This window comes from Scylla paramamosain, chromosome 11 (assembly GCF_035594125.1).
Source record: "Scylla paramamosain isolate STU-SP2022 chromosome 11, ASM3559412v1, whole genome shotgun sequence".
NCBI classification, from domain to species: Eukaryota; Metazoa; Arthropoda; class Malacostraca; order Decapoda; family Portunidae; genus Scylla; species Scylla paramamosain.
This window is the reverse complement of record NC_087161.1, coordinates 18,385,529-18,407,439: the sequence shown is the minus strand read 5'-3', so window position 1 is coordinate 18,407,439 and position 21,911 is coordinate 18,385,529. Positions and strand designations below refer to the sequence as shown.

Below are 21,911 nucleotides of genomic sequence, written 5' to 3'. Positions count from 1 at the left end.
TCTTGTTCCCCTCAGAACCCCTTGCCCGCCCCTCTCCCTCTACCCGTCATACCCTCGGTGTCGCGTTCCATCAAAGGGAAATTCAACGCCCTGACATAAAAAAAAAAAAAAAGGAAGGAAAAAAGAGAAGATTAAAAAATAGAGGCATGAAAGACCGTAAAATCTATGTATGGCAGTAGAGACAAAAAGAGAAGTCACTCAATTGGGTTATACGTGCCATCAAATGTAAGGGAGAGAGAGCGCACGCACACACACACACACACACACACACACACACACACACACACACACACACACACACACACACACACACACAGTAATACAGAAAATTCTCAAAACAGAAAAAATATCCGTGTGAATGAAATGAAGTCTTAATAAAAGACTGAACAACTCTCTCTCTCTCTCTCTCTCTCTCTCTCTCTCTCTCTCTCTCTCTCTCTCTCTCTCTCTCTCTCTCTCTCTCTCTCTCTCTCTCTCTCTCTCTCAAGGGTGTAAGCGTAAACATATCACTAGTTCAAGCAGAAACGCGTGACCATCTATTCCAGAGAGAGAGAGAGAGAGAGAGAGAGAGAGAGAGAGAGAGAGAGAGAGAGAGAGAGAGAGAGAGAGAGAGAGAGAGAGAGAGAGAGAGAGAGAGAGAGAGAGACTGAGACTTCCCCAGAGTTAATTCTACTTTATTGGTAACGAAGCGGGAGAGTAAGACACGAAAATAGTGTTGATAGAGCGGAGGATGAGAATTAGAGCGAGCGAGAGAGAGAGAGAGAGAGAGAGAGAGAGAGAGAGAGAGAGAGAGAGAGAGAGAGAGAGAGAGAGAGAGAGAGAGAGAGAATATAAAAATGCATATAAAAAGCAAGAGCGCTGAAGGGAGTGGGAAACAAAGGTGAGTAAGTTGAGTGGCGTAAAGGTAACAACACTCTGGAGGCAAGAAGTAACATAACCTAGAGCTGGGAGGGAGGTAATTGGTAAAAGGATACGGCTAACCAAAAAAGAGGGCAGGAAATACTAAAAAAGGTGAATAAGTAAGTAACCTTTGTTGCATCTAACTTAAGAGAAAATTGATAAGATAAGCGCAATACAAACTACACATTATGAACCAAAAAGCTGAATGAAAAATAAAGAAAATAACAAACTATGCAAAAAAGGTATGAAATATCGAAAAAAAAAATGATAAATAAAAACCTCTCTTGCATCTACTAACATGAAAAAAAGCAAACTACAAACAATAATGATACACCAAGAACGAAAAGCTAAGATGAAAAAAATACCATAAACCACAAAAAAATGTCGCAAAAACCGAAACATTCGCAAACTCCTGGGAAGAAAAAATGAAATATTAATACACAAAATCTTAAAACAAAATAAAACAAAAAAACTGATGTGAAAAAACAAAGAAAAGTATTCTTAAATTCAAAATTCTCAGTTGATTAGAATGATGTAGAAACGAAGTATTGGAAATGAGACGTACAAAAAAAAAAAAAGAAAGAAAAAATGGGAAGAAAAAAGCATCAAAGCGAAAAGACAAGGAGACGTAAAGCAAGCAGAAGACAATCCCGTGCTGAAGAATGAAGGGAAGAAATAAAAAAAAATACAAGCAAAAATTTAAAGTAAGACAAGTTACAAGAAAAAAAAAACGACAAAAGAAAGAAGGTAAAAAAAATAGGGCCTCCGATAGACAAAACCAGAAGGCAAGGAGGACCAAGAAATAAAACAAAAAAAAATTGCACAAAAGAAATAAGAGAGGGGAAAGAGAAAGCAAGAGAGAGAGAGAGAGAGAGAGAGAGAGAGAGAGAGAGAGAGAGAGAGAGAGAGAGAGAGAGAGAGAGAGAGAGAGAGAGAGAGAGAGAGAGAGAGAGAGAGAGAGAGAGAGAGAGAGAGAGAGAGAGAGGCAGTAAGAAAAAAAATAATAGAAAAACATGAAAAAGACATAAATATGAAAACAAATTAGACGAGGGGAAAACGGGGATAACAGAAACAAACGGAGATGAAATGGAAAAGAGGAAGGGAAGGAGGGAACGGAGAGAAGGGAAGAGGATGGGAGAAGTGAAAAAGAAGACAAGGAAAGAGAGGCGAGAACACAGTAAAAAGAAAAAACAAACGATACAAGGAAAGAAGACGGTGTAAGAAAGGAAGAAGAGAGAGAGAGAGAGAGAGAGAGAGAGAGAGAGAGAGAGAGAGAGAGAGAGAGAGAGAGAGAGAGAGAGAGAGAGAGAGAGAGAGAGAGAGAGAGGCATGAAAGAACATGAAAGGAGAGAAAATGGGAGACGAGAAGAGGTTACGTAAAAAGGGTTGGGAGTAAGAAGAAGAGAAAAAAAGCAGAAAAGAAATAAAGAATGGGAAATAAAAGGAAGCAAAGGAAAAAAAAGAGGAGAAAAGAAACAGGAGGGGAAGAAGAAAACAGAAAAAGAAGGAAGGTTAAAAGATGAAGGATAATGGAAGGAGGAAAGGACGAAGGAAAAACGAAAGGGAAAAAGGGCAAGTGAAGGAAGGTTGGAAGGAAACAAGGAAAAAAAGGAAGAAAGGAAGGGAAAAAAACAAATGAAGGAAATAAGGAATCAAGGAAAAAGAAAAGGAAAATATGGAAAGAAGGAAAGAATTATCACGGAAAAGGGAAGAAAAAATGACAAGTGGGAAAGGAAGGAAGGAAATAAAGAAAATAAAAGTGGATGGAAGGATCATAGAGGGAGGAAGGAAGGCAGGAAGGAAGGAAGAACGGACAAGTGGAGGGAGGGAGGATGTAAGAAAGGAAGGAAGGAAGGAAGGAAGGCGGGAGGGAAGGAACCCCGTGTCGTCGCTTCTGACCACAGCGTTATCAGTGCTCATTCATAAGGGAAACTCTGGCGAGCCCCGGGCCTTATCATCTCCCGCGGAGGGTAATGAAGGAGGAGGAGGAGGAGGAGGAGGAGGAGGAGGAGGAGGAGGAGGAGGAGGAGGAGGAGGAGGAGGAGGAGGAGGAGGAGGAGTTGCCAGGAAAATAAAAATGTGAAGTGTGTTTAAGTGTGTTTATGTGTGTGTGTGTGTGTGTGTGTGTGTGTGTGTGTGTGTGTGTGTGTGTGTGTGTGTGTGTGTGTGTGTGTGTGTGTGTGTGTGTGTGGCTGGGTGGTGTGTGTGTGTGTGTGTGTGTGTGTGTGTGTGTGTGTGTGTGTGTGTGTGTGTGTGTGTGTGTGTGTGTGTGTGTGTGTGTGCAAAGGGATGCAAGCTGAAGCAAGAAGCAAGTCTGTTGGCGACAGGATGTGGAATATATTTCACGGGGGCAAAATACATTAAAAGCACCACCTACTTGTGTGCTTAGGAATACAAAGGAAGAAGAAGAAGAAGAAGAAGAAGAAGAAGAAGAAGAAGAAGAAGAAGAAGAAGAAGAAGAAGAAGAAGAAGAAGAAGAAGAAGAAGAAGAAGAAGAAGAAGAAGAAGAAGAAGAAGAAGAAGAAGAAGAAGAAGAAGAAGAAGACGATGATGATGATGATGATGATGAAAAACAACAACAACAACAACAACAACAACAACAACAACAACAACAACAACAACGACAATTTATAAACAGAGCCAAAACTCAACACCACTTCTTTCAATAAGCACATGTATTGCTGAGGGAGGAAAAGAAGCCTGTGTGAAGAGAAAAGCTACACTTCAGAAGATACACGAACCAACCCAACAGTACCAAGAGAAAGAGAAGAAAGAGAAGGGGAGAGGCGGGAGGAGAATAACGAGATAGGAGGACTGGAGAGAGAGAGAGAGAGAGAGAGAGAGAGAGAGAGAGAGAGAGAGAGAGAGAGAGAGAGAGAGAGAGAGAGAGAGAGAGAGAGAGAGAGAGAGAGAGTGTGTGTGTGTGTGTGTGTGTGTGTGTGTGTGTGTGTGTGTGTGTGTGTGTGTGTGTGTGTGTGTGTGTGTGTGTGTGTGTGTGTGTGTGTGTGTGTGTGTGTGTGTGTGTGTGTGTGTGTAGAGGATTAGTGTCGTGGGGAAGACAACGAGGAAGAAATACACAGAGGAGGAAGAAAAGGAGGAAGAGAAGAGAAGGAGGATACAGAGAAGAAAAAGAAAAAAAGGGAGAAAGACGAGAAAAACGAAGCAGACAACAATGACAACCAGGACGAGACGACGAGAATTGGAGAGCAAAGGAGAAGGGTGGAGGAGAGAAAGAGAAGAAAAGCAGGAGAGGGAAAAAGAGAGAAGAGAAGAGGTGGGAGAAAAGACTGCACCATTAAGGGGAGAGGTGTTGCGTCCCCGTGAGGCTGTGAGAGTGAGGGGAGATGAGGGAGGCGCGTGTTTCCCCTCCCACGGCGCCCTTGGGAGTCCTGTCCGTCCCACAGTGAGGGGAGCACTGAGGGTAATGGACTGAGGGGCAGGGTTGAGGGGGGAGGGAGTAAGGGAGGGGGAAGAGTGAGGGAGTGGGAGGAAAGGGGTTATCGATGGTGCGGTGGTGTGGTGGTGTTGGGCATTGTTATTCTCTTTCTCTCTCTCTCTCTCTCTCTCTCTCTCTCTCTCTCTCTCTCTCTCTCTCTCTCTCTCTCTCTCTCTCTCTCTCTTTCATTCCTTGAGTAATGACTTTTTTTCGAGTTAATAGTTTGCAATAATTTTTTTTTGTTTCCCCCCCTCTCTCTCTCTCTCTCTCTCTCTCTCTCTCTCTCTCTCTCTCTCTCTCTCTCTCTCTCTCTCTCTCTCTCTCTCTAATCATCCGCCTCACTTTTTTTTTCTACCTCGTACCACTTAATCGAGTTATTAAGATTTTTTGTTTAGATGCAATATGCTCTCTCTCTCTCTCTCTCACTCTCTCTCTCTCTCTCTCTCTCTCTCTCTCTCTCTCTCTCTCTCTCTCTCTCTCTCTCTCTCTCTCTCTCTCGTTTATTATTCAAAACAAGTATTATTTCATAACCGAAATACTCTTCTCTCCAATTTCTCTTTATTTTCACCTCGGCCTTCATCATATTCTCCCCGTTTCATCATTTTCGCGTTATCATCTCCTTCCCTGCTCCTTTCTTTTATTATTATATTTACTTCCGCTTTCTTCCCACTGCTCCACTTTCATGTGTAAATAATTAATATATTTATCTTCCCTGCAGCTTCCCACTTCATGCTTTGTGCTGTATGTGTGTATTTATTTATTGTTACGACTCTCTCTCTCTCTCTCTCTCTCTCTCTCTCTCTCTCTCTCTCTCTCTCTCTCTCTCTCTCTCTCTCTCTCTCTCTCTTTCTGTCCAACTTATGGTCTTCTTTCATTCCTTCTTTCGTTCTTTCATTTTGATCCTCTTGCTCCTTTTCTCTCCGTTGCATCCTCGCCAAATACATGAATTTCACTCCTTAAACTTTCCTCGGGAGAAAGTTTGCCTCACCAGCGTCTCTCACAATCATCAAAGACTCGCGCGTCGCAGAGAGAGAGAGAGAGAGAGAGAGAGAGAGAGAGAGAGTGTGTGTGTGTGTGTGTGTGTGTGTGTGTGTGTGTGTGTGTGTGTGTGTGTGTGTGTGTGTGTGTGTGTGTGTGTGGTGTTGTGTTGTGTTGTGTTGTGTTGTGTTGTTTTATGTGTGTGTGTGTGTGTGTGTGTGTGTGTGTGTGTGTGTGTGTGTGTGTGTGTGTGTGTGTGTGTGTGTGTGTGTGTGTGTGTGTGTGTGTGTGTGTGTGTGTGTGTGTGTGTGTGTGTGTGTGTGTGTGTGTGTGTGTGTGTGTGTGTGTGCGTGCGTGCGTGCCTGCATGTGTGCGTGCGTGCGTGCGTGCGTGCGTGCGTGCGTGTGTTGTGTTGTGTTGTGTGTGTGTGTGTGTGTGTGTGTGTGTGTGTGTGTGTGTGTGTGTGTGTGTGTGTGTGTGTGTGTGTGTGTGTGTGTGTGTGCTCTCAACACAGTACAGAAGTAGGTGTCATATAGTATATACACACAAACATGCTTATCTAGTACTATAATAATAATAATAATAATAATAATAATAATAATAATAATAATAATAATAATAATAATAATAATAATAATGATAATAATAATAAACACTCACTCACACACACACACACACACACACACACACACACACACACACACACCTCATCTATGACACACAATGTAGTGTCTCAAAAGTCAAACATTAATACCGAGGCGAGACAACAGCGAGGCGCCTCAGGGACACGAGACGAGTCAACACGACACAGAACTGGCAAATTGGCACTCACTGAGAGAGGGAGAGTGCTGGGAGGGAGAGAATGAGGAGGGAGGGTAAGACAGAGGAAGACCAGTGGGAGAAGGAAGGGGGATTGCAGAGTAAGAGGTGAGAGAGAGAGAGAGAGAGAGAGAGAGAGAGAGAGAGAGAGAGAGAGAGAGAGAGAGAGAGAGAGAGAGAGAGAGAGAGAGAGAGAGAGAGAGAGAGAGAGAATAGGAGGCGGAGGAAGGAGCTTGGAAAGTACATCGCGAAAGGGAAACCAAAAGGTGAAGGAAGAGAATGGGAAAAGGGATAGAAGGAACATTAAAAGGCAAATAAGGTATATGGAGAACAGAAGGGATGGAAGGGATAGAAGAGGAGCAGGAGGGAGAACAGGGAAAGAAGGGAGATAAATGAGAGCAGAAAGAAGGGGAGGGACAGCAGGAAAGGGCAGAAGGTAATGACAAGAAGGGAGGGAAGGGAAAGCATGGAGACAGGAGGGATAACAGGAAGGAGGGAGGGAATGGCTGCGAGGAAGAGCGGAGGTTTGAATAGAAAAATTCACCGGAAGGAGAGAAGGGAAGGAATGGGAAAGATGAGAGATGAGTGAGGAATAAGAGAAGGGAGGGAATGAAAGTGGAAGGAAGGAAGGGAAGGAGCAAACGAGACTGTAAGGGAAGGGAAGGAAAGGAGGGAAGGATTCGAGAGGGATAAAAGAGGGAAGGTGATATAAGAGAAGAAAGCAGAAGGCGGAAGTGAAGAAAAACAATGAGAGTTAATGTGAGATGGAAGGAAAGGGAGGTGTGGGAATGATAGAAATAAATAGCAACAGTGAAAGAATTTAAAGCTGGAAAACTCTCTCTCTCTCTCTCTCTCTCTCTCTCTCTCTCTCTCTCTCTCTCTCTCTCTCTCTCTCTCTCTCTCTCTCTGGCATTTCACACAAGTGGGCATCAGTCAGTAATGCGTTACATTTATAACCTGCTAGAGTCGATCCGTTAATAGTAATCTTTTTTTGTTTTATATCTCATTCACAGTCGACCCTCATTTGCAACGATTAGCCTTCGATGACAATCAGCCTTTAATTACGATTATTTCCTTCGTAATCACCAATCGCTAATAATCCGCCATTCAACCACCATTCATTACTGCAACCAATTATGAATGACAAAGAAATGACCAACGCAATTTGCCTCCCCACTTTCAGACTCTCTCTCTCTCTCTCTCTCTCTCTCTCTCTCTCTCTCTCTCTCTCTCTCTCTCTCTCTCTCTCTATATATATATATATATATATATATATATATATATATATATATATATATATATATATATATATATATATATATATATATATATATATATATATATATATATATATATATATATATATATATATATATATATCTCCTAAAGTCATTATAGTTAAAGAAAGGTCTTTATACCTACATCGATTCTCCACCCCAACCACCACCACGACCATCACAACACCCCCACCACCACCACTACAGTCATTCCACACACCATCCACACCAGCACAAAGGCATGGACACAAGTAATAACACAACTCCCTCTCCACCTCCTCCTCCACCACCATCACCATCACCACTTGCACCACCACTTCCACCTCCGCCAAACTCACCTGTCCTCACTAAAGGGACACTCACCTTTGGGGGAGGCGAGAAGTGAAGTGGGAGGCGGAGGTGTTGTGCAAATTAGGAAAGCTGCCAGATGATGAGGGTTGGAAGGTGGGGGCGAGGGGAAGGCACGAAGGTGGGCCTCTTAGGGGAAAAGATGATGATGTGGTAGTGTTGAAGAGAGAGAGAGAGAGAGAGAGAGAGAGAGAGAGAGAGAGAGAGAGAGAGAGAGAGAGAGAGAGAGAGAGAGAGAGAGAGAGAGAGAGAGAGAGAGAGAGAGAGAGAGAGAGCTATCTAAGGGGGATAGCCACACTAGAATACCAAAAACTAAAAGGAAAAACAGAAAGCATGGAAAAAAAAAAGGAAAGAGAAAGAGATCAGAGGAAGTTGAAGCAGAGGGAGAGGAAGGGAAGGGAAGGGGAGACAGGAAACAAGGGGAGATGAGAAAAGGGGGAAGCGACCCTAAACGGGAAAGGACACGGGGTAGAACAAGGAAGAGAAAAAAGTTAAATATATATAAAAGATAGTGATAATTCGAACGGTCAAGCATAGTGGTATAACGTGACCATTATATGATGTAACGTGATAGCTTTCAACCTCATTAAGAGCACCGTGTTTGCGTAATAGTGTGGCGAGCGTTCTGTTACATTATGATTTGAGACAGGTAAAAAAAAAAAAATGTAATGGTAGAGAAAAAGAGACTCAAATTATAATGTAGATGTCAGAGAGATGAGATAAATATATAAAGGTAAGAAAGTATACTGTTAAGTAAGCATCTAGATACATGCGCAGATATAGATAGCTAGACGAAGATAGACAGATAGATGGATACATCTGCCGGAACGATAATTACTCCCAGTGAGGTCTAAAGCACTGTTCAGGGGTGTTGTGAACTTATCATTAAACTCAGCTGTGACCTCACTGAACGTTTCCCTTTGTATCTCACAACACAAGGGGGCAGTCACAGCCTGCCCTCTAAAGACAACTCTCTTCCTCCACACAAAACTACATGCACCTAATAACACACACCCTTCACTCAAAAATTTTAAAATCATCATGGCGACTCCTACATCAGCCTCGGAGTCCCCATCTGGGGAGGGGACCATAAATGTCCCCAGGTCGGACTGCCTTTCTGTCGACGACCCTAAGTGTCTTGACACCCCCCTCAACTTTTTCTTCATAAACTTCTGCAACATTCGCGGTCTAAGATCTAATTTTCAATCTGTAGAACACCACCTCTCCTCTTCTAAACCTCATCTTCTTTTCCTCACTGAAACTCAGGTGTCTGAGGCAACTGACAGTAGCCCCTTTTCTGTTCCCTCCTACTTTCTCTATCCTCATTTTCGATCCAAAGCTGGATGCTGCGTTTATGTGCGCAATGACTTAACCTGCTCTCGTGCCCACGCTCTTGAATCTTCCGAGTTTTCCACCATCTGGCTACGACTACAGAGTCACTCTCATACTAAATTTATCTGTGCTGTATACCTCTCACCTAACTCCTCTGACTATATGAAATTCTTTGACTACTTAACTTCCAAAGTGGAGCACATTCTGACCCTCTTCCCTTTTGCAGAGATCTCCATTCTTGGAGACTTCAATGTTCACCACCAGCTTTGGCTTTCCTCTCCCTTCACTGACCATCCTGGTGAACTAGCCTACAACTTTGCTATCCTCCATGACCTAGAGCAATTGGTGCAACACCCTACTCGTATTCCTGACCGTCTTGGAGATACGCCCAACATTCTTGACCTTTTCCTGATCTCTAATCCTTCTGCTTATGCTGTCACCCTTTCTTCTCCGTTGGGCTCCTCCGATCACAATCTCATATCTTTATCTTGTCCTATCACTCCAATCCCTCCTCAGGATCCCCCTTAGCGAACGTGCCTCTGGCGTTTTGCCTCTGCTAGTTGGGGGGACCTGAGGAGGTATTTTGCTGATTTTCCTTGGAATGACTACTGCTTCCGTGTCAGAGACCCGTCTTTGTGTGCTGAGCGCATAACAGAGGTGATAGTGTCTGGCATGGAGGCATACATTCCTCACTCTTTCTCTCGTCCTAAACCTTCTAAACCTTGGTTTAACACAGCTTGTTCTCGTGCTATACATGATAGAGAGGTGGCCCACAAAAGGTACTTAAGCCTTTCATCACCAGAATCTCATGCACTTTATATTTCTGCCCGGAACCATGCCAAGTCTGTTCTCCAACTAGCCAAAAACTCCTTCATTAACAGAAAATGTCAAAACCTTTCAAGATCTAACTCCCCTCGTGATTTCTGGCATCTAGCCAAAAATATCTCCAATAACTTTGCTTCTTCTTCTTTCCCTCCTCTATTTCAACCAGATGGCACCACTGCTATCACATCTATTTCTAAAGCTGAACTCTTTGCTCAAACCTTTGCTAAAAACTCTACCTTGGACGATTCTGAGCTTGTTCCTCCCTCTCCTCCACCCTCTGACTACTTCATGCCACGTATTAAAATTCTTCGCAATGATGTTTTCCATGCCCTCGCTGGCCTAAACCCTCGGAAAGCTTATGGACCTGATGGGATCCCTCCTACTGTTCTCCGAAACTGTGCCTCCGTGCTTGCACCTTGCCTAGTCAAACTCTTTCAGCTCTGTCTGTCAACATCTACCTTTCCTTCTTGCTGGAAGTTTGCCCACATTCAACCTGTTCCTAAAAAGGGTGACCGTTCTAATCCCTCAAACTACCGTCCTATTGCTTTAATTTCTTGCCTATCTAAGGTTTTTGAATCTATCCTCAACAGGAAGATTCTTAAACATCTATCACTTCACAACCTTCTATCTGATCGCCAGTATGGGTTCCGTCAAGGCCGCTCTACTGGTGATCTTCTGGCTTTCCTTACTGAGTCTTGGTCATCCTCTTTTAAAGATTTTGGTGAAACTTTTGCTGTTGCCTTGGACATATCAAAAGCTTTTGATAGAGTCTGGCACAAAGCTTTGATTTCCAAACTACCCTCCTACAGCTTCTATCCTTCTCTCTGTAACTTCATCTCAAGTTTCCTTTCTGACCGTTCTATTGCTGCTGTGGTAGACGGTCACTGTTCTTCTTCTAAATATATTAACAGTGGTGTTCCTCAGGGTTCTGTCCTGTTACCCACTCTCTTCTTATTATTCATTAATGATCTTCTAAACCAAACTTCTTGTCCTATCCACTCCTACGCTGATGATACCACCCTGCACTTTTCCACGTCTTTTCATAGACGTCCAACCCTTCAGGAGGTAAACATATCACGCCGGGAAGCCACAGAACGCCTCACTTCTGATCTTTCTAAAATTTCTGATTGGGGCAGAGCAAACTTGGTATTGTTCAATGCCTCAAAATCTCAATTCCTCCATCTATCAACTCGACACAACCTTCCAGACAACTATCCCCTCTTCTTCAGTGACACTCAACTGTCCCCCTCTTCTACACTGAACATCCTTGGTCTGTCCTTTACTTATAATCTGAATTGGAAACTTCACATCTCATCTCTAGCTAAAACAGCTTCTATGAAGTTGGGTGTTCTGAGACGTCTCCGCCAGTTTTTCTCACCCCCCAGCTGCTAACTCTGTACAAGGGCCTTATCTGTCCATGTATGGAGTATGCTTCACATGTCTGGGGGTTCCACTCATACTGCTCTTCTAGACAGGGTGGAATCAAAAGCTTCTCGTCTCATCAACTCCTCTCCTCTAACTGACTGTCTTCAGCCTCTCTCTCACCGCCGTAATGTTGCATATCTAGCTGTCTTCTACCGCTATTTTCATGCTAACTGCTCTTCTGATCTTGCTAACTGCATGCCTCCCCTCCTCCCGCGGCCTCGCTGCACAAGACTTTCTTCTTTCTCTCACCCTTATTCTGTCCACCTCTCTAACGCAAGAGTTAACCAGTATTCTCAATCATTCATCCCTTTCTCTGGTAAACTCTGGAACTCCCTGCCTGCGTCTGTATTTCCACCTTCCTATGACTTGAATTCCTTCAAGAGGGAGGTTTCAAGACACTTATCCATCAATTTTTGACCACTGCTTTGACCCTTTTATGGGACTGGCATTTCAGTGGGCATTTTCTTTATTAGATTTTTGTTGCCCTTGGCCAGTGTCCTTCCTACATGAAAAAAAAAAAAATATATATACTCGTATATATACATAGATAAACAGACAAATAGAGAAATACGTATATATAAATATAGAGACAGACAGATACATAGGAAAACAGATATGTAAATGGAACCAGAATTAACAGAAAAACCACCATCGCTTTCCTTTTCAATCATCCAACACCCTATACATTTTTCTTCCTATCTGATTCGAATATTTTGAATCCTAAAGTGTTTCATTATAAGATCTCTACATTGCAGTGTTAGATAAACGGCATGATGATGATGATGATGATGATGATCATGATGATCATGATGATGATGATGATGAAAAAATAAGTAAAATAATAATAATAATAATAATAATAATAATAATAATAATAATAATAATAATAATAATAATAATAGTAACATAATAGCTTTATCAGCAGCATTTACAAATATGAGTATTCAGAATTCAGGTGTGTGTGTGTGTGTGTGTGTGTGTGTGTGTGTGTGTGTGTGTGTGTGTGTGTGTGTGTGTGTGTGTGTGTGTGTGTGTGTGTGTGTGTGTGTGTGAGAGAGAGAGAGAGAGAGAGAATCAATATTTCAACAATCTAAATCATACAAAACCTCTCTCTCTCTCTCTCTCTCTCTCTCTCTCTCTCTCTCTCTCTCTCTCTCTCTCTCTCTCTCTCTCTCTCTCTCTCTCTCACTTACTTAAACACACACACACACACACACACACACACACACACACACACACACACACACACACACACGTGGCGGGACATTTTTTAATTAAATTCAGAAAAAAATGGGAAAAAATCCGTGCCGCCCTTCCTCGCCCGAAGTAAAGTTAAATATGATGGTTATTGGCTCGGCGGGAAGCGGAGATGAGGCGATATGGAGGAACTCGAAGCAGGCGGGAGGGAGGGAAGGAGGGAAGGAAGGAAAGCATACAAGGGGGAAGGGAAGGAAAGGCAAGGGAAGGAATGGGTGTAGGAAAAGGGGAAAGGAGGGAAGGGAATCAAAAGAATGGGGAGAAGAGAGAAAGGATAGAGAGAAGGGGGTAGGAAAAGGAGGAAAGGAGGAGGGAGGGAAGGAGAGAGGAAAGAGGGAAAAAGTAGGGATGGCAGAGAAGGGGGCAGGGAAAGAGAAGGCAAGAGGGAGGGAGTGTAGGAAAAGGGGAATGGAGGGAAGGAGAACGGGAGGAAGGGAGATAGGAAAGCAGGGAAGGAAATAAGGGAAACACGGAAAATAATGAAGGAGGGAGCGAAAAAGAAGTGAAAGGTGAGCTGAGGAAGAAAGGAGGGAGGGAGGGAGGGGAGGGAGGGAGAGAGGGAAAGGAGGGATATGAAGGAAAGGAAAGGAAGGAAAGGTGAGAATAAATGTAAAAAAAAAAATGTAGGTAAGGAATAAAAGGAAGTGTGTGTGTGTGTGTGTGTGTGTGTGGGAGGGGGGTAATGTCGGATCTTCGTATGCAGTTTTCATCGACTTTCTCCAGCGTGAATATCGATAGCTTTTTTTTTTTTTAATTCTGCCTTTAGGAAATTTACGTTTATCTTCAATCTCTTATTTTTCTTTTATATCTTTCCCGGCGTAGAAGTAAATAGTTAAGCAGTTCGTGATTTGCGTGGGTTTGTTCTAATTTACTATGCCAAAGGAGAGCGTGATTGGATTTAACGATTCACGGAGGAAACTGAATGATTAAAGCTTCTCTAATTCTCACTTTTTTTTTTTTTTCTCCTCATCTCGTCTCGTCTGTTTTATTTGCGTCATCCGTCCGCCAAGTGATAATTACTGACTCGCAGCGTTGGAAGAAAAAAAAGGTTAAAAAAAATACGCAAATCCCGCAGTCCTTACATTAAACAAAAAATATAATCATACGTGCATTTTTCCTTTGAGCTTTAATGGTTTTCACTCTGTTTTTCTGTCCTTCTCATCAATGACCCCAGTGAATGTCTGAACTCCGCGGCTTGAACAAGAGTAATGCCGGAACGAAGACCAATATATGTTCTTTTACTTATGAAGAAAACTTGCATTACGAAAGGAAGCAGGGGAATGTGCTTAATTAATTACATGAAAGTAAAGTAAGTTCAAAGTTTTTCTTTGTTTAAACCAATCAATCTATTTTCTTTTCTTGGTAATTTCTATCAGTTCCTAGTTATACTCTCTCTCTCTCTCTCTCTCTCTCTCTCTCTCTCTCTCTCTCTCTCTCTCTCTCTCTCTCTCTCTCTTGCAAGTAAAATTCCTGCAGCCAATCACCGCTCGATGTTAATAATTAATGCAAAAATAATTAAAGCAATCGCAACAAGACCCTTCATATACGTATTGTATGAATGACAAGTGCTTTCCGTTTTTGTTTTTTGTTAAGTTTTAATGAGATCTAATGTGCTCTCTCTCTCTCTCTCTCTCTCTCTCTCTCTCTCTCTCTCTCTCTCTCTCTCTCTCTCTCTCTCTCTCTCTCTCTCTCTCTCTCTCTCTCTGTCCTGTGTGTGTGTGTGTGTGTGTGTAGTGAACGACAAAAAATAAATATTCTAAATTACAAACTTTTCATAAACATAACACAATCATCATCACCACCAACATCACCGTCTCCAGACATTTACACACACACACACACACACACACACACACACACACACACACACACACACACACACACACACACACACACACACACGTGGACAATCTTCTATATACATTTTCATCCTCATTTCTTTCTCCTTTTTATAACAATCATTTATGGATTCCGAGTGACTTGGATTTTGCGAGGCTTTTAAAAGGGGCTCAGGCGGAATCCCGCTTACCTGGGGCTTAAATGAAGGGAGGCTTAGTTCCAGGGTGTTTGGCAGTACTGGCTTACTGGGGAGGGAGGCGGCGTGCTGGCGTGTACTGGTGAAAGAGAAGGACGAGGAGGATGAAGAGGAGAACAAAAATGTGAAAGAGGAGGAAGAAGAAGAGAAGAAAAATAAGATAGTAGCGGTAGCTGTGATGGTGACTCTTTCATCACCACCATTACCTTTGCCATAACATAACTGATTCCTCTCCTTCTCCTGCTCCTGCTCCTCCCAGGACTCCTCCTTCTCCTACTGCACCACACAAATCCACTCATCATAGCTCTCACTGAAAACACTGACTTCCCCACCACATACCCGGTCATATGCAAATGCGTTAGGAAGGGGACAAGTGCCAGAGGAGGAGGAGGAAGAGGAGGAGGAGGAGGAGGATTGACGGTGGTGTAGAGGTGAAAGCCTTAAGAAAAAAAGAGAGGAAGGAGACAGAAACACAAACGAGAAAATAAAAAAGGGACGGGGAGAAAGTATTAGCAGTCTGAAAAGCAGGTGGAAGATAGAGAGAAGGGAGGAACACTTGGAGGAGAGACACAACACACGACAGAAGCGGAAAGTCAGTCAGACTTTCAGAGGTGATGCCGTCAGTAATGACGGCATCACCTCTTAGCTGATGAAATTGATGCAACTTTCGGGTACAGTTTCAGGCCATGACTTTTAATTACTCGATCTTTAATAAATCTTTATCACCTTTATTTCTTTTAATTTTCCCTGAGTAATGTCACCTACAGCTATTCAAACGAAATACGAACGATCATATCAGAAAATTAAATAACCTACCAAAAAAAAATAATGTGAAAAAACTCAGCTCGGCCAGTAGTTATTGTTTACGACCTCGACACGATAGGTCCACGTAACACAAGTACCTTTCGTTTACCTGGCCGGGGGCGGATCAGATAGCTGGCGACCTTTAGTGTGTGTTGAGTACTCTACGGTCACTACCTGTCCCTTTTCCTTCCTATCGAGTCTCCTTTCGGATCAATTTATCAATGTTCCAGAATAAAAAAAAAAAGTGTGTTTTAGTGATAGACGAGTAGGAGGAGGAGGAGGAGGAGGACGAAGAGGACGTGAATGGTACAAATAGAGAGGAGTAGACGATGGAAGTGGAGGGGAATGGAGTGGAAGGAGCTGAAAGGGGAAGGAATGGAAAGGGAGAGTAAGAGGTTGAAAAGTGTTATTTCTTCTAATGGTGGTCCTTGTGGTAAGAATTGTGGGTTTGAGAGACCTGCAGTAATGGGAGAATCATGTCCCCCTCCCACGCCATTATGACGCCGCCGCCCTTGTACTGGCAGCCGCAAAGAACCGAAAGGGACGAATAAAAGAACCACGCTAGGAATAAAGAACAAGGACGAAAAGTGGAAACCAAAAACTTACGCAAAATTTACCTACTGAGTTAAAAGGACAACTGCAGTGTTCCCGTCCCCCACCTCTCTCTCTCTCTCTCTCTCTCTCTCTCTCTCTCTCTCTCTCTCTCTCTCTCTCTCTCTCTCTCTCTCTCTACGTAATTTTCTATTCTTTTGCCTTTGCTCATTTTAATAATAATAATCGTGTGTGTGTGTGTGTGTGTGTGTGTGTGTGTGTGTGTGTGTGTGTGTGTGTGTGTGTGTGTGTGTGTGTGTGTGTGTGTGTGTGTGTGTGTGTGTGTGTGTGTGTGTGTGTGTGTGTGTGTGTGTGTGTGTGTGTGTGTGTGTGTGTGTGTGTGTGTGTGTGTGTGTGTGTGTGTGTGTGTGTGTGTGTGTGTGTGTGTGTGTGTGTGTGTGTGTGTGTGTGTGTGTGTGAATTCAAAGCTACAAAAAATAAGTGATTATCATCATTATCATCGCCATCATTACCATCATTGTAGATACAAGTGCAACTATTACTCGTACTATTACTAAATACTTTACCGATAAACCTGACAGCCGCTTGCTACCAAAATATATAAATGTGCTTGTGGTGAATTCACTTAAAATACATTAAGAATAAGCCATTGGAAACTGAATTAGGAATTTAAATTGGAAATTGTTGCAAAAAAAAAAGCATTACGGAAAGCTGTGCTGAAATTTGTAGTTACTTGTGTAAATAGAAAAGGACGAACCATTTACAAACTGTTTTCGACGTGCTGAGAGAGAGAGAGAGAGAGAGAGAGAGAGAGAGAGAGAGAGAGAGAGAGAGAGAGAGAGAGAGAGAGAGAGAGAGAGAGAGAGAGAGAGAGAGAGAGAGAGAGAGAGAGAGAGAGAGACTGTGTGTGTGTGTGTGTGTGTGTGTGTGTGTGTGTGTGTGTGTGTGTGTGTGTGTGTGTGTGTAGTGGACAGTGTTTTTTTTTCCTTTTTTTTTTATTCTATTAAAAACCATTATCCACAAACTTCGACAGCACGGACAAGTATAGCAAAAATAGAAAGTATAACCTTAATTGAAGCTTGTACACAAAAAAAATATTACACCGAAGAAACCTCTAATAATAATACATAAAAGGTGAGAACATAAACATAAATATGACCCCAAAGAAAACATAAATATGACCCAAAATATTCCGAACACATAAAATAAGGTAAGCAGAAACAGCGGACGCAAAGACTCGGCCACGGATAAGTTGAGAAGAAGAATGAGAGAAGAGAACGAGGATGAAAGACTATGCAAGAAGGAAGTTAAGAGGAAGGGGAGGAAAAAACAATCTTGACCAGATGAGAAGAGCCAAAGAAAAACAACCTATGAAAAACTGGGAGACAAAACAAGAACATAAAAAGGAGGAGGAGGAGGAGGAGGAGGAGGAGGAGGAGGAGGAGGAGGAGGAGGAGGAGGAGGAGGAGGAGGAGGAGGAGGAGGAGGAGGAGGAGGGACCAGGAAAAGAGTACCCAGTGACCATGAAATTGAAAAATAACAAACACGAAGCGCCCGCAGATGGGTGACCGACAGTGTTACTAACGCCGGCAGTGCACACATGTGAGGGTGGGTGGGAGGAAGCAGACAGGAGGCAGTGTTGCAAACGTACTTCGTGTTCAAGGTGTACTTCGAATTCGCTTCAGCGACTACTGGGCAAGATTGGCTGTCTTGTCTCTCTCTCTCTCTCTCTCTCTCTCTCTCTCTCTCTCTCTCTCTCTCTCTCTCTCTCTCTCTCTCTCTCTCTCTCTCTCTCTCTCTCTCTCTCTTTCTGAAGGTTCCCTAAAATAAATAAACCTTTTGATAGATTACACAAAGCAGAGTTGATAGAAGACTCGGAGCAGTCAATAAATCAGCGGCGAGCGGATTATTATTACCTGTGGCCCGGCAGGTGATGAATGGCGCCACGCGGGAGGCTCAGGGCTTGACGGGGGAGAGAGAGAGAGAGAGAGAGAGAGAGAGAGAGAGAGAGAGAGAGAGAGAGAGAGAGAGAGAGAGAGAGAGAGAGAGAGAATACTAGGAAAGTTCCAATACCTATTGTACAGCTTTACAAACCCAAACTCACGCGCGCGCGCACGCGTGCGCACACACACACACACACACACACACACACACACACACACACACACACACACACACACACACACACACACACACACACACACACACGGACACAGACACAGATACACTAAATAAACAAAAGTGCTTAAACATCGTGGACGCCAAGCTCTCTCTCTCTCTCTCTCTCTCTCTCTCTCTCTCTCTCTCTCTCTCTCTCTCTCTCTCTCTCTCTCTCTCTCTCTCTCTCTCTCTCTCTGTGTGTGTGTGTGTGTGTGTGTGTGTGTGTGTGTGTGTGTGTGTGTGTGTGTGTGTGGTTTCCTGGAACGTGGAGTTTTAACAAGGAGCATCTTGGTTGTGCTGATCAAAGAGCCTCTTCCCCTTTCTCCTCCACATTTTTTTCACCTGATTCTCCTCCTCCTCTTCCTCCTGCTCCTGCTCCTCCTCCTCCTCCTCCTCTTCTTCCTCGATCCTACTTCTATTCCCCTTTTTTCTTTATATTTTTCCATCTCATTTTCCCATACTTCCTCTCTCTTTAATCACACAAACTTCATATCCTTTTAACCTTTCTTCTTTCATCATCATCATCTGCATCTCCCTCTCCTCCTCCTCCTTCTTCTTCTTCTTCTTCTTCTTCTTCTTCTTCTTCTTCTTCTTCTTCTTCTTCCTCCTCCTTCTTCTCTTCCTCCAGTTCATCCTTCTCTTCCTCATCCATCTCTTTCCTAAGCCCTCATTTTCCCATCCATCTCTTCCCTCACATCTAGTTTTATCTTTCTCCTCTTCGCTCATTTACATCGTCCCCCTTCTCTCTCTCTCTCTCTCTCTCTCTCTCTCTCTCTCTCTCTCTCTCTCTCTCTCTCTCTCTCTCTCTCTCTCTCTCTCTCTCTCTCTCCTTTCATTTTCTATTTCCTTGTTTCTCATTTTTTTTTTTACCTTTGGACTGTTTACCCTCTTTCTATTTATCAGTTACATTTCATTCACCGTTTTCTCCCATTTCTCTCTCTCTCTCTCTCTCTCTCTCTCTCTCTCTCTCTCTCTCTCTCTCTCTCTCTCTCTCTCTCTCTCTCTCTCTCGATTTTCATTATTCACCGCTCCCTTTTCCTCTCCTTCCTGAACCCTATTAGCCATTCCCTACGTTTATGCACCCTTTCCTCTTCCTCCTCTTCCTCCTCCACCCTCCTCTCCTTCAGCCACTTACATTTTTCCTCCTTCCCTCCCTCATATCTCCTGTTTCTCTTCCTCTTGTGCATCCTTCCATTCTATTCCTTCTCCTTCAACCTTCATTCCATTGTGTCTTCGCAGAAATTAGCTTGAGAAACCCAAGAGCAATCACATTTCTAGAAGCATTTTAGGAAGAGAGAGAGAGAGAGAGAGAGAGAGAGAGAGAGAGAGAGAGAGAGAGAGAGAGAGAGAGAGAGAGAGAGAGAGAGAGAGAGAGAGAGAATATGAAATGAGTATATATCAACATTATTAGGGATGAATTTTCCATACATATCTCAATTTGAGTGAAAGGATGCTAAGACCAACCAGAGAGAGAGAGAGAGAGAGAGAGAGAGAGAGAGAGAGAGAGAGAGAGAGAGAGAGAGAGAGAGAGAGAGAGAGAGAGAGAGAGAGAGAGAGAGAGAGAGAGAGGATACTAAATCATCAACATACATAACGCTTTCAACAGGTCGCCTTACCTCAATTTTACTGACATCTTTACCATCCTCCTCTCAATATCTACAAGTAACCCACACTTTCTCCACTTCCTTCTCTACTTCTCACTTGCTTCTCTCCTTATCCCTCCACTCCATCACCTAACCACGACACTCTCCACCTCTCCCTCACCACCTCCACACTTCTTTTCCTTTCGTTCCTCCTCCTTCCATGCACTACCTACTTCCTTTACCTTTCCCTCCCTTCACCACAACACTCTCCACCTCTCCCTCCACAACCTTTACCCTTCCTTTCCTTTCTCCTCCAACCGTACACTACTTACCTCCATATTCTTCACGTTCTCCACCATTCCCACACTTCCCACGCCCCATCTCCCCCTCCTCTCCCCTCGCACCCCTCGTCTACGCCGCGGGGCCCAGACGTATACTAAACCTAGGCGCGGCGCGATTTTCTCAATACCTGGATCAGTAATGGATATTGAAGGTACGGTTCGGGACCTGACGAGCTTCAGGGAGTAAGTAGCGTCCCCTGGGATGAAGGAAAGCGAGGCAACGAGTGTCGGGGAGGGAGGGAGGGAGGGAATGAGAAAAAGATGAAGGGAGGGTTTGATAAGGGAAGGGAGATTGGCAATGAGAAAATGACGTAATGCTGGCTGGAGAGGAAGGGAAGAAGGGAGGGAGAGAAGAAAGAAAAAAAGGAGAAAACTTGACTGATAAATGGATAAATGCCTGAAGAGAATAGATCCTGTATGTATTGGAGAGGTAACTAGGCAGAGAAATACAAGCTCACAAACACACACACACAAGACATAGGAAACAGAGAAAACAAGAAAGAAAAAGAAAAAAACGGACATAAACCATGGACATAGAAATACAAACAGAGAAACAGACAGAAAGAATCAGACACTGTTAGCACAGGATCTAAACGTAGTCAAGTCCCAGGGGCGGCAGGAGGGAAGAGTGGAGGACGGGGAGCTGGAGGGGAGTGAGCGAGGAGGCAAAGGGGTCGACGAGGGACAGCGGGTTGGCGATGGTCGGAAAAGTGAAGGTGAACCGCGCTGGGGGGAGAGGGAGCCGGGCCAGAATGTAAAGGGGCGGAAGGCTGAGGGGTTTTGCATTTTGTGGTGGATGGGCAAAGGGCGGGAAGGTGCAGGAGGAGCGAGGGAGGAGGTGGATAGGTTGTTGGGCTGAGCGACGTTTTGCGAGACGAATTGAAGGGAAGAATGGTGCAGAGGAGAGTTTGTGGATGGGAGATGTGTGTGTGTGTGTGTGGAGCAGCGAGAGGATGTGTGTGTGTGTGTGTGTGTGTGTGTGTGTGTGTGTGTGTGTGTGTGTGTGTGTGTGTGAGAGGGATGTTGGTAAGGCGCTGGCATAGAGATTAGGTGAGTTGTGTTCCTATACTAAGCAATGAGAGTTTGGAATGAAAGAAGGAAAGAAGCATGGGAAAATAAAGGATAGGTAAGTAAATTAAGAGATAAGAACACAGGGAGTACTGGCAGGAAGCAGGTAGTTTGCGATGAAAGAAGAAAGAACTGGTATAATGAAGGATACGAAAGTAAAGTGACAGGAATATGGGGAGTACTAATACGAAGAAGTAATAGGAACAGACGTGTTGGTCACTACGGGCTGATTGTGAGGTACGCTTTATGTAAGATGCAGTGAAGGAAATAGGAGAAGGAAGGGGAGGAATGGATGGAGTATGAATGAATGTAAATGAACGGCTCCTACGTTCAAATGTTCCTAACAATCATATCTATCACCTCTTACATAAGAAAATAAGAACAAAAGAAAATACAAACAGCTGCAAGAAGCCATCGGGACTATACGTGGCAGTACCACTCAGAAACACACGTTCCTACCTCAGTCTATCATCCCCATAAAATATATTGCCCCGAGTGAGGATCGAACTCACGACCTTGAGATTATGAGACTCACGCGCTGCCTACTGCGCCATCGAGGCTTGTAGTATACAATAAAGTTAGCCAGCACTTAAATGTGTTACTTATACTATCAATATACTTGAGTCCTCCGCGTTATTTAAATAATCGATATACTTAAGTTCCCCGCGTTACTTATACAACAAGTATATACTAAAGCCCTCGTGTTACTTATACAAGTAATGTTAGGTCCACATTTTTACTTATACAACCATTATACTTCTGTCTTCCATA

General features: G+C 43.5%; 1 non-coding gene across 1 annotated transcript; it reads right to left on the bottom strand.

Moving 5' to 3' along the window:
- Positions 1-21,627: 21,627 nt before the first annotated feature.
- Trnam-cau (transfer RNA methionine (anticodon CAU)) lies at positions 21,628-21,700 on the bottom strand. The gene has a single exon. It is a non-coding gene; the product is annotated as a tRNA-Met (tRNA).
- Positions 21,701-21,911: the final 211 nt, after the last annotated feature.